Raw genomic sequence first — 13,465 nt, forward strand, 5'->3', positions numbered from 1 at the left:
CCAGCGCCAGGGTACATAAATACATTTGAGTGACCGTGGTTCAATCCCGCGCCGAGTAACTACTAAACACAATAAAGTTTTTGTATCTCTCTATCTCTATCTAATGAACTCTTCTGACCTTATGTGGTCTGGAAGTATAAACACAAAAAATAAATAAATAAAATAATAATAAATTAAATAAAATGAAAAACAGTCATCGGAGGGTTTTTTCCTTGTATCAACTATGGGTTTATCAAAGGAGCAACACAACTCCAATAAGGTGCCTCCGTAGCCAGGTGGGAAGGAGCAGCAGCAGTGAGTAGCACACGCTTCTTGATTAGACCGGGGTTCGAGCCCGTCACCACCAAATACGGAGGATGCGGAAAGGTTCAGAGAATGACCACCGCATATCCCGGAGCAATATGGCCTTAGTTGCTAATGCTCCTAAAAACCAAAAAACAACAACTCCAATAGACTGAAATAGAAATAATCTGCAGTTGCTTTGTGAACTATATGGGTCAATCACGGGAAAAGGGTTATTAGGGTAAATAATTTTATTGCCAAGAGAAAGACAGGCTGGTATATTTTAGCACTGTTATTCTGCATCATCCGTAATCAGAAACAGTTTCATATGTTGTTCGCCCCTCTCGGCAAAATATGACAGTTGGATCTACCCGGTGAATGCGTTACAATGAAAATGTATGGGAATAGAACAATGGTAACTGGACGTTTCATCCATAAAACTAGGATTGTTACGTAATTGGACGTAACAGTTCTAGTTTTATGGGTTAATCACCGATACTGTTCAGACATTCTTCCCAACTGTAATCGACTGATTGCAAAGGCATAACAATCGACCGATTATTGCTATAAAGGTATAGCCCATATCTCCATACCCAGAGGAAATGAAGATATTTTTGTCTGAATCTATGCCAAGGGCCTTAGAAAAAGACACAAAGGAGGCTGCTCAGGTCCCGAGATGTTATCTATTCATCTTCGCGGTCCAGTATGCCTCTGTTTGTGATAAAACTCTGGGTTAAACCAGTCTTTGAAGAAGCCAAGGAAGAGCGGTAGTGGGTGATGAGGGATTTACCTTGAAATCTTGGCTTTTATTTATTTTAATTCTGTTGCAGAACTCGGCTTTTCTTCGTTCAGCAGCAACAGAATTACTTTCTCGGACAGCTAGGTTTTTTTTTTAAATTTGGCTTAGAGAAATCGAATAACACTTCATAAGCGGAGGAGGAGTAAACATCAACGAAATTTATCACTTTTTACACTTTATTATTAATAAGTGGGTACTTTATACGAAGATTCTTTAAATTTTATAAGGTGAAGCGCTTTCAGTTCCAATATTTACTTCACATCTGTTCTCCGTACATACGGTTAGCTTCTTGGCCATTTTCAAACGACTGTCAAACACGCGAGCAGAACTTGATCGAAATTATACACCAGCGATGTAATTTACACACACAACAATTCACAGGCAACGCCTTCTACGTAATGATAAAATTGTGGGTATTTAATATCTTTAGCATACCAGTAGTTGCCATGTTCATCATGCTACAGCAGGATGACAGGATCTTCCTATGCAAAATCTTTTCATAATGCAAAAGTGAAAAAAAAAATTTTTTTTTAATAATGAAAATCAGCATAATCATAACTATCTACTTAATGATTTTTTTTTTTAAGAACGAAGGGGGCTCACGTAATCAAGAACATTGTATTATTAACCGTTTCAAGCAGAAGAAAAAAAAAAAAAAAGAAAAAGAAATGCATGATACAATTTTTTGTCTCCACATACTGTTTACCAAATAAACTGTTTATACTCTGGACAGTGGAGGCTAAAAGAGTTTACAAATTCATTGTGTTTTTAATTGCAACCAATTTACCAGTTCAACAGCTGACAATGGGTCATGCACTGTTTGCAGTGGCGAAGGGCTAAATCTCGCAAGGTGCATGACACTGTCCGCGAATGTTAAATCAGGACCTGAGCCTCAAAAATCTTTTGGATTTTCTACTTGGTTTAAATCTTAAAAGGGGTATTGTTATAAAATATTTTCAAAACAATATGACAATTATAAAGGAAGGGGACAGGGTTAAAGCTGTTATTCTATTTTAAAGCAAACAATTTCGTAGAATTTATTGCATATAAACTGAAAACCCGATTTCTGAATTCGCAGCTATTTTCAAGGCATGGAGCGTTTAGCCTAAAATGGTTCTTTTCAACAATTCCTTTAAATATATCAAAGAATTCAAATTTCTCCCTTCAAATTTATGACAGGAACTTTGTAAACTGAAATCTGTTTATTTCTCATAACGAATACGAAGCTGCGAGTTCACATACTCTGCCAACGAAGCATCTGAAATCTAAGGATACAAATTTTCTCGCTGATGGTGCACAGTCCCGCCTTTGAGTTGCAACGTCTGAGGCAAAATTTTCCAAAAGACCTAATGCCTCTCCTTAAAATTTCAAATCTTATTTTAAACTCCTCTCACTTATTTAAAAGTCACTGGTGAAATTAATTAATTTCGATCATCTTCCTTGATATCAAGTTTACCTTTGATATAGTCATTGTTCCGGATATTCTTAATGGTCTTCAGTTGCCGTTGTACCATAAAACTTCCAACAACAACAACACGCCATTCTTAATATTCTGAAAAATTATTTCAATATCCATGGAAAAATTCTTCTGATCTTGGCAGCTATCCTTCAAGAGAGGCACCTTTCTGTCACCCATCTATCTTATGCGAACGACTTCAAGCTCTTTATCTATGCTGATGACCCAAATCAAGTCCCCACTAAACTAGACAGGCTAATCAATTATTAGTTGACTTACATCTCTACTTAAACTCAATTGGCGTACAGATTAGCCACAGTAAATCAGATCAAATGACATTTATGAAGAGAAAACAGAAGAATGATATAATTATTCAAATCAATAACGCTCAAATTCAAAAAGTCAACTCCCATAGAGACCTATGGGAGTTGACTATCTAGATCTTTGGGTTGATCTCCAAAAATCTATCAGCTAGTAATTATAGTCCAAATTTCATATCCAGGATACTCTGGATATGAAAGTATACTCTGGAATCTTGCATTATATATTAATCGTTTGGTTTTGGAAGAATATTATTGCTCCATAATACTGGATCCATTATACCATATTTTTGGAAGAATATTATTACTCCATAATACTATTACTCCATGGATCCTCCGATAGCTAAACAGAGTTACTCGGAACCCACCAACTATCTCGAAGTCAGTGATGCTTGCTAACTACAAGTCATCTCATGGAAACAACTTGCTGCTAGAAACATCACTAGCCTGCCGCACAACTCACCGATAAAGATTGACACTCCGAACATCTTTCAGCGTTCTGACAGACTCTCAAGCAGAAGGAAGGAAACATGGCGCTCAAAGCTCAATAACCTCAACTGCCTCGAACATTTCTTCCCAGCCCATACAGTTCCTCTGTATTTGTGGGAAGAACATGCTCTGCCTGGAAGTTGACAAGATGTGCAACTCCAAGAAATACAGAACTCAAGCGTTGTCACAAACATTCCAACTCATCCAGTTCTAACGACAGCCTACCATTGAGATTTTTTTTCTCTAATGGTTTAACTGTAATGCTATTGTAGGTAATCTAATGTATATCATGTATATATATTTGATTACAATACATTAGTAATCGGTACAAATTTAATTTAATAATTCCATATGCTAATGTTAGTCAAAATAGCTATGAAATTTGTAACCCTCCTAGCGCATACGCTTAGGGTTAAAACAATAAATAAATAATAATTTTTTTTTTAAAATTTTAGCTCTTTAGCAAGTCTTCCGAATGAAGTTATATTTTGTTATCATCAATTTTAGAATTCGAAATGCAACAGAATTTTTGCACATTTAATTTTACATGACTACTTCAAAATTTAAAAACGTACGAAACGTTTTCGTTAACCACTCCAAGTGAAGTTAGCCATAAAGTGTAAGTAGTAATAATAGCAGCAAAGCGAGTTTACGACACAAAGACCATATGGCCCAATTTTGTTACAAAAATTTTATTACTGTTGGGAGGTTAATAAAATTTAACCAAATTGTACGCTAATATTAAAAGTTTTTATCAATACAATTATAGAGTTTTAAGCACAATGAGTTAAGTTTACTGCTGTTGCCGCTAGAAGCGCTGTCGCGTCTATTCATTCAAGATGCCGTCTGTACAAGAGAAAGTTCAATGTGTTGTTAGGTTAGCTGAAACAAAATCTCCTGTGACTGTACAGAGAATGTTTAGAGCAAAGTACAGTGGAAATTCTCCAGACGTAAAGCTTATTAAATCGTGGATGGAAAAGTTTTTGGCAACTGGGTCAGTTGAGAAAGAGAAAAGCATTGGCAGACCGTCCGTTTCCGAAGAAACGGTGCAATTCAAGATGCTTTTACGCGACCACCTAGTAAATCCGTGCGACAAGCTTCACGGCAGTTACAAGTATGTACTGTACCAAAGTCTACAGTGCACAAAGTGTTACGGAAACGTCGTCTAAAGCTATATGCCTACAAAGTTCAGATAATTCAACAGTTGAAATCAAATGATCATTGTAAACGTGAGAAATTTTCTAACCTCATATTGGATAAAATTGACGAGGATAATCAGTTTTTGCAGAACGTTTGTTTTTTTGGATGAAGCCTCATTTCATGTTAGTGATGTAGTCAATAGACACAATGTGCGTATTTGGGGATCCGAAAATCCACACGTGTTAAGAAAGCATATTCGTAACAGTCCCAAAATCAATGTGTGGTGCGCCCTATCACATTATTGGACCTTTCCTCTTCCACCAAAATACGATTAGTGCACACGTGTTTTAAACATGCTCATTATTATGCTATACCTCAATTGGAACAGAGGCAGCCTACTGTTATCTCTCAGCTGGATGGAACACCCGCTCATTGGGCTCAAGTTGTTCATGACACTTTGGATACGACATTTCCAAACCGTTGGATGGGCAGGGATGGACCGATTTCGTGGCCCCCAAGGTCACCAGACATAACCCCACTGGATTTCTTTCTTTGGGGATATGTTAAAGACTTGGTGTATGCGACAGCTGTTCCAGATATTGAAACATTACGAGAGCGGATTACACGTGCAGTCGAATGCATCACCTCACAGATGTTAGAAAATGTATGGAGAGAGAGAGATTGAATATCGCCCTGATATTCTACGTACCACAAGAAGCGCTCATTTTGAAGTTCTTTAAAGTCCTTATGTATTGATAAAAACTTGTAATATTAACATACAATTTGGTTAAATTTTGTTTACCTCCCAATAGCAATAAAATTTTTGAAACAAAATGTAATCAGGGTAATCATTTGTGGACACCCTGTATATCCAATAATTTCTTTAACTATATTAGCAATAGTTACCTATGTCAAATCAAGTTATATATTCCAAGACGCCTAAAGCATGTCCTGCATTGACAAATAATTCTTCAATACAGACCGTATCACTAAGTAAATGGCTTAAAAGTCCGCGGAGTTTTAGATTTGGAATCCACTGACACATTTCGGCTGAACAGAGATTAGGTATGGACAATACATTCCTGACAGTAAGCTGGAACTGATAAGAAGTGCATCTAAAAATTTATACGCAATGTGATTGTTACATCTGATCTTAATGTTTCTGTTAGACTTTTTTCAGCAACTTTATTAGCACATTTGTTACCGATATTTCAATTTGACTGGATTGATTTGGTAGTTGTTGGCGCATCGGCTTCTGTGGCCATATTGCACCTCCAAAGGTTTTTGCAGTACAGTGATCCAAGCCCGAGGCGGGAATCGAACCCGCGACCTTTGGGTTGCCGGGCAGGTACTTTACCCACTCGGCTAGCCCGGTCGGCCAATGTGACTGGAAATCCAGCAGAAAGCTACAGTAAAAAGTAAAGTGCAGCCATTATCAACCCACTGCAGGATGGAAGCCTCCTCAACAATTCATGCTGAGGGATATGGACCATAATCTGCCACGCTGGTCCAGTGCGGGTTGGCAGATCGACCGTATTCAGCAGTCAGGGGCTTGAATCCCGGTCTACTCAAAGAGCGTGTGCTACTGCACTCCCGCTCCTGCTCACTAGGCTACGGAGAGCTACAGTACTCCCTCCTTTCTTACTTGGTTTTAAAGCTTTCGTCATAAGGAATGCTTCCATCATTCGTCTTTTACCAAATCTCTTAGACGAACTGCAATTTCCTTACTTATGTCTCATATTACGGTATAGGACTGAATTTTCATGTTTGCACTGAATGAGTGCTTAATCCACTCTCTGAAAGGATTATGCCTCAAACCGGCGCTGTAAATACAGTATTGAGAATTAAGAGAAATGAACTTCTCGAAAGGAAACTTTTGTTTGAAGCGTAATACACAAATCATTATGAAAAACTAATTTGTAATTTAATATTTGACCCGCACAAGTTATCTTAGCTAAATACTTAAAGTTAAAGTATTTAGTTATATACTTTTACCAGCATATACTTTTTACCACTGTAAAGTTCAGAATGTATATATCTTTATTTTTTATTACTAATAAGGTCTAAAAATCATACATTTCGCGGATGTTTTCTTTTCAGCTTTTTTCGGTGATTGATCCAACTGTTACACTATCATAAAAACACTAAAAAGGCCAAATTGACCTAATAGTCTAGTCTTTTTGATGATTATGTCCTCTACGATCCGTATGAACTACTCTTTCTATGTTCAAGATTAAAGTATAGGTACTGAAGAGTTTTGAGATGGGATTATCAGTATTACCATCAGTATCTGGGGTGAAGTTGACACGGTGAAAGAACCAGCAAAAGCGTCAGGCCCATATGAACTACAGAACACAAAAGTATTTAGTTTTTATCGTTAAAAATATGAAACTATATATGCAAACACTCATCAAAGAGAGATCGGTGGTTTTTAATTTTTTTTTTTTTTTTTTAATACAAAGGGAGAAACTGACATCTGAATAGGTAAGATGTTCATTATCCTTTTCTCAGAAAATCCATGATGTGTAATGAATTATAAGTGGAACAGCGCTCTCGGTGTCACTTGAACTACACAATGTTTTTTCCGAAGTGTCCCCCCCCTACCTTAGTAAGTGAATTCGAACTAACACAGAAAAATAACATAAATAAGGAAACCTAGATACAATGAAATGCGGAATTTTGAAGAAACTGGACTTTTAATAATAACACTGAACGAAGCAACTTATGGTTTAATAAGTAAAACTGCTATCAAAATCACCAGACAATTTTGTTTATGAGTACGCCGGACTAAAGCGTTATTATGCGGAAAGATTAATTTCATTGTAAATTCTAACGATACCTTTGATATTAACTTTTAGAATAAATTTACAAGTAGTACACGATTTTTTTTTTTTTTTTTTTGTATATTGGAATGTTGACCTAATCTGCTATCTTATCTTATTCTACACAAATCATAACATCATATAAGATATTTCAATAGAAAAGAGAGAAAAAAATAAAGAAATATAGAAACCCAATGGGCGACAATTCATTTAGTGATAAAAGGGGAAAGAAAGAAGAAAATCATCCACATCTTATACAATTAAACCTTTAAGCTCGCAGATATCTCCGCTTATGAAAACTGCACTTATTGTACAGATCATTTTAATACATATATAATTTGGATAAAATGAGCAAAATTTCTCTTGCTTTATTACTTCAACCATATATATATATATATATGTGAGAATGTTATGCATACCCGAAAGGGAAAGTGACGGCATAGAAGTGAAAGGGGAAACACTTTTATCATCCTACAGTCATCGCAGGAATTCAAGCTGATACAAAGATGCCAGTGTGACACAGACCAGATCGCCGGAGAACTGAGTGGACACATACAAGACTATGGACATTAACTTCGGATATTGGTCGTTCAGTATGCAGCAAGTATATCTAATGTAATTGCCACTGCAGATAAATTAACTTTACTGATATAACACTGCTATCATCAGCTTACAAACACGTTAGTGATTCATCTTCGAAGTAGAATAAATAAATGGAGAAGGATCTTCTGGCACAAATTATGCGTGAATGGCTCACGAATAAACTGTAAACAAATGGATTATGGAACTCATGGTTAACATTTCATAAATGGTTGGTACAAATTATGAATTTTATTTAAATATATAATTGTATCTCCTTAAAGTATCACCATTTGTCATTATTTTAATATAGTTTAACCCTGTTAATCCGTGAAAGTTGATAATGTCTGGGGTGAAGAAGAGCACAACAAACGCCAGTTTAACATTCCTGCTATAAAAATACAGTATGTACGTTCAACTAAAATGGGCAGAATCGCTAAGTGTTGTTATTATTATACATACACATGGGATAATCATCAGATCGTATGTATTATCATATGAAAATTAATATCAATAGCAGAAGAGAACGAGCAAGAACAATATCCTCACTGCAAGGTCTGCGCCAAAACTTAATTACAGTCTTAAGCTGATACACGAGGGGTGTTTGAAAAGTTCTCAGGCTGGCTACGCCACTGCAGTGCTGTGCGATGCTGAAGTGGGGTGGCATGCTTGTAATATGCAGTGGTAGTACGCAGCAATGAGGTCGCTTAAATCTGTCGCTTGTGTTTTCAACAGCGTAAAAAGAAAAGTACGTTTATTTATGGCGGATGCAGCAAATAAGTATTTTGCACGCTTTAAGGAAAAGCTGTAAATTTTTGACATAATTTTATATGAACAGAATTTGGTGTGGGCAGATGACGCTGGAGCTCTTCCAGAAAGCTCATGAGCGGGACGGATTACAGGTGGTGAAGGTTTACTGGTAGCGATATGGAGATGAAAAACAGCCACAATGCTCCGACACTGAAAGGCACGTTGAAATAGGACTGTTCCTTGTGTTTCAAAAAGTGTATTACATGTGATGACAAAAATTTGAAAAGGAAACTGATTTTAATGATCTGTACATTTCTGATTCCTCTTTCATGCCAATATTATTGTCCATTGGGAAAATAACTTCTTAGGTATTACAGGCTTGTTATCTGTATTAGGGGTTAACGCGCAGATGTTCTGGGGCACTGCAGATTTAGTTGCTGCAAGAGTCAATTCATTGCTGGTAAATCCAATGTAGCTAGAGATCAGCAAAAGCACATAACACAGTCACTTTCTCTTTGAGAGAGAGAGAGAGAGAGAGAGAGAGAGAGAGAGAGAGAGAGAGAGAGAGAGAGTGATTGTATCTCAGAGAGAGAGAGAGAGAGAGAGAGAGAGAGAGAGAGTGATTGTATCTCAGAGAGAGAGAGAGAGAGAGAGAGTGATTGTATCTCAGAGAGAGAGAGAGAGAGAGAGAGAGAGAGAGAGAGAGAGAGAGAGAGAGAGAGAGAGAGAGAGAGAGACAGGTCAATCAGAACCTGTAATCCCATCCTCTAATTTTACCATAGTGGTATTCATTAAAAAATGTATATATGATATTGAAGCAGGCTGATCTTGTGTGTGTCTTCTCCAGGTTCCGTGTTCAATTTTAATGTTGAAGACCAACGTTTTCCAGCCAACTCTGCCTCTTGCTTTGTGAAACGTAAGACCCCCTGTCAATTCTTTGAATGTGTGTGTTTGTAAGCGTCAAAGCAACTAAAGCTGTGAGACGTCAGTATACTATTGTTTCCAATTGCATATATTTTTCAGTGGGTTTGCTAAAGAAAAAAACCATACAGCGCTCATCTGAAACCGACTAACTTAGCCACTTCGTGAAAAAAAATTCCACAAAAAAGCCTGAATTCGAAATCAGATCTTTACCACAGTCCAGCAGGTATTTTTTTTTTTTTTGATGGCATATTTTGGCAACTGCAATATGTCCGACTCCTGCTGGACTAGAAACATCATTGGCAGTTCTTTGGCTTCTACGGACTTTGGACAGGAGAAATGTGGGATGTTCCACATTTGTGGTAAGTGTGGAACATCTTACACTTGTGGGAAGTGTGGCAATTTGAATGCACTATGTGAATAAGCCGAAGGGCAACGAATAATAGAATTTCTAGCAGAAAAGCAAAATTGGAAACCACGGTAAAGTTTAAGCTCGAGAAGTACCTAGAGAGAAATAATAATGAGCTTATATCTTGCTCTCACAAACTGAGAGATAACACTCAGAATATTTAGAAATCTCGAACATTTTTCCCTAATAATACGTTGGAGGAAAGTCAGATTCTGATCAAAAATGTATCCAATAAATTGTACCAGTTACTTTGTCTAAGCCTGGATCCAAGAACTGGGCGAATATTCCATTTTGCGACAAAGATGCACACCGGCACTATCTTTTAAGAGGAAAACTTAAACACGTTAGTCAGTGACCAGAACTAGGATGGTCAACAGCTTGTTGCAAATGTCGCTTGATAAATCCTATGTTTGCAAGATTGACAAAAAATATTCACATAGTCAGAGGCGCTGATTACTGATGGAGGAACTGTTTTGTAATAGAACTTAATTTGCCAAAAGAAAAAAAAAAAAAAGCATTTATATTAACAACAGAGGCTTGTGGAACACACGCTCGCTCTCTCTCAGGATTTTCTGGATGAAGTCAGATGCAACACGAACTTGGCAGAGCTGTTCTGATTAAAAAAAAAAAAAAAAACCCTATTACACTGACCATGTCAAAGAAAACTAAGAGGCCAAGTGCATCAAATGGAATCGCTGTGGTGTGTGTGTGTGTTTCTTCAGAGACCTCACATAAGCAACTAGCAAGATCCTTTTCTGGATATTTCGGAACCAGCCCTCCAAATTCATTCGGTGTTAATAGCAAAGCAGAGTCTCTACAGATTTTATCAGCTCATACTGCACACCATCTGGACTACAGCGTTTATCTATGCGGCAGTTATTCCAACCCCCATCCCACCCAGTGAATGGCAAGTTATAAGGAGCAGCGCCGATTCAATAGTTAAGCATTATTTCTCAATTTGCTTCGTGAAAACGAGAAATTATGCTCCACCGAAATATATATATATATATATATATATATATATATATATATATATATATATAAAAATCACCATTTCTTCACCTTTTTTTTTTTTTTTGGATCACTTTTTCACTACCACTCTTGCACCCATAAATAGGGATCTGGCACATCATTATATCTTGATTTAGCCCAAAGTTCTTTTTGTTTGTACTACGATTAATGAATGTATAACAGTTCCCGCCCCCCCCCCCCCCGACGAATCCAGTAACTAAGAGCCATTATAGCACACAAGGAATCAATATATACACTAAGTGATCACTGAATTATGTTGTTGTTAGTTGTTGTTATTTTGGTTTTTAGGAGCATTAGCAACTACGGCCATATTGCTCCGGGGATATGCGGTGGTCATTCCCTGACCTTTCCGCATCCTCCGTATTTGGTGGTCACGGGCTCGAACCCCGGTCTAATCAAGAAGCGTGTGCTATGCACTGCTGCTCCTGCCCACCTAGTTAAGGAGGAGCCATTTCACTGAATTATGATCATCCCATCCGTAATGGACTATGCTGCATTGTTCGCCGTATATAAAGTAGCAGTTATGAGACGCAGTAAAGACATCACGGATCTTCAAAAGGCCATGATTGTCGGAGTTCGTGCGTCGTGTGCTTCCATACCGTAAACGGCACGTCTTGTCGGTCGATCACAGCCCACTGTGGTTAAGGTGTATAAAGAATGATGTCAAACGAGTCAAACCATAACTTGCCGACAGAATTGTAAAAGATTACGCAAGTGGATGTTTGTGATGAGCGAAGGCTGCACCGCGTTGTACGAGCTCAACGGCAGGTCACTGTGTGACAGTTGACATCGCAAAACAATATAGGTAATGCAAGAACAATATCCCGAATGACAATGCGCCGCAAACTCAAACGCATTGAGTTCCACAACAGACACCAAAAGAGAGACACCTCTCTTCACCGCTGATCATCGTCGACTGCAAATACTACACTTTGATCTTAGCCATAAGGCCGAGAAGCGATAACTGCAAATACTGTAATGCTAACAACACGCTGGTTGGACACTGGAGGACTGGAAACAAGAGTGCTGGTCGATTGCGTTCAAATATCTGGTGCAACACGCCGACGGACGAGTTCGTGTGTGGCGAGCAACACGAGTCCAACGACCATTGTGCTGTTGTTGTAATAGGATTTTAGGAGCATCGGCAAATAAGGCCTTATTGCTCCGTATATACTGTTTCTAAATTGCGTGTGTTCCGTGGTCGATTTTCTGTTTGCTGGACGAAAAACCAGAGTTTGCGGGAGGAAAAAAAAAAAAAAAAAAAAAAAACATGCTATCCTAGCCTGAAACCGACCAACTCAGACACGTTGTGAAAAAGGCCCATAAAAATTCCTCATGTCATCGATGGAACTCGAGTCTTTTCCACTCGGTGTGGAGAGGACGGTGATTCTACAAACTGTGCTACTCATGAGGGCGACCCACTGTGCATGGTGCTCACTATCGAAGAAGGTGGCGATAGTTGCTTAATATGGAGCATGTTTTGCTGGCAAGAACTAGGACCCCTGATGCATATGAACCAACGTTTCACCAGTGAGGTCCAACGGCATAGACCACACCGGTAGATGAATAAATAATCAGTGGTGATTATTTATTTAATGCAGAAGATTTGTGATAGCTTCACAAATTAATGTTCATAAATGTCCTAGACCTGATATGGTTGAAAACTGTGTGGTTATAAAATTTTTAGAATTATATCCAGTTGTGATGTTATAAATGTACAACAAATGTTATTTAGAAGGAGTTTCTCCTGGCTTTTGGAAGCTAGCTCTTTTGAAACTACTGAAGAAACTGGGTAGAAAGTTCAATGATCACAAGGGATATAGACCGATCTCCTTGTTAGCAAACTTAAGTTTTATGAAAGACTAATACTATCCAGAATAAATCACCTTTACGGTGATTCAAATTTCAGGTTTGTTAATCGATACGGATTTACAAAAGGCCCTTCAGCGGTTGAGGCTATTAGAGATCTGACATTAAAAAATATTAAATTCTACTCAAAATTATGAATTGGCAATATTTATCGATTTTGATGGAGACTTCGATAGTGTCTGGGCTCCGAAGTATTCACTTAAGTTATTAAATTATCCAAAATTGTTGCATCAATCTGTGTTTAATTATTTAAACGGGAGACATACTACTGAGGGTTCAGCATAAGATCTTTAAGAAAGTAACGACCACAGGATGTCCACAGGGTTCTTTTTTAGGACCTATGTTCTGGAACCTCGCATTACATCAGTGGCTGTCACAATAGAATGATTATTGTTATAACTGGCACACGCGGATGATCTCGTCTTGTGTATACCGGGAAGATCCAGGAAAATCTTAGAAGATACAGCAGAGGTAATTTTAACTAGCTTGGTTACCTGGACCAGACAACATATAAGCTGAATGTATCTTCTTCAAAGAGACAGTAATGATGATATTTCATGGGAAACTGGATTCTGAAAGATCACCAAGGTACCATAT

General features: G+C 37.8%; 1 protein-coding gene and 1 pseudogene across 1 annotated transcript in view; both read right to left on the reverse strand.

Moving 5' to 3' along the window:
* rg (A kinase anchor protein rugose) overlaps nucleotides 1-13,465 on the reverse strand; it is a 1,582,765-nt gene that overhangs the window by 474,951 nt on the left and 1,094,349 nt on the right. The gene's annotated exons all lie outside the window — the stretch shown is intronic.
* Nucleotides 11,782-11,961, reverse strand: LOC150078018 (U2 spliceosomal RNA; annotated as a pseudogene).

Source organism: Mastigoproctus giganteus, chromosome 11 (genome assembly GCF_048544385.1).
Source record: "Mastigoproctus giganteus isolate SK-2022 chromosome 11, ASM4854438v1, whole genome shotgun sequence".
Classification (NCBI taxonomy): domain Eukaryota; kingdom Metazoa; phylum Arthropoda; class Arachnida; order Uropygi; family Thelyphonidae; genus Mastigoproctus; species Mastigoproctus giganteus.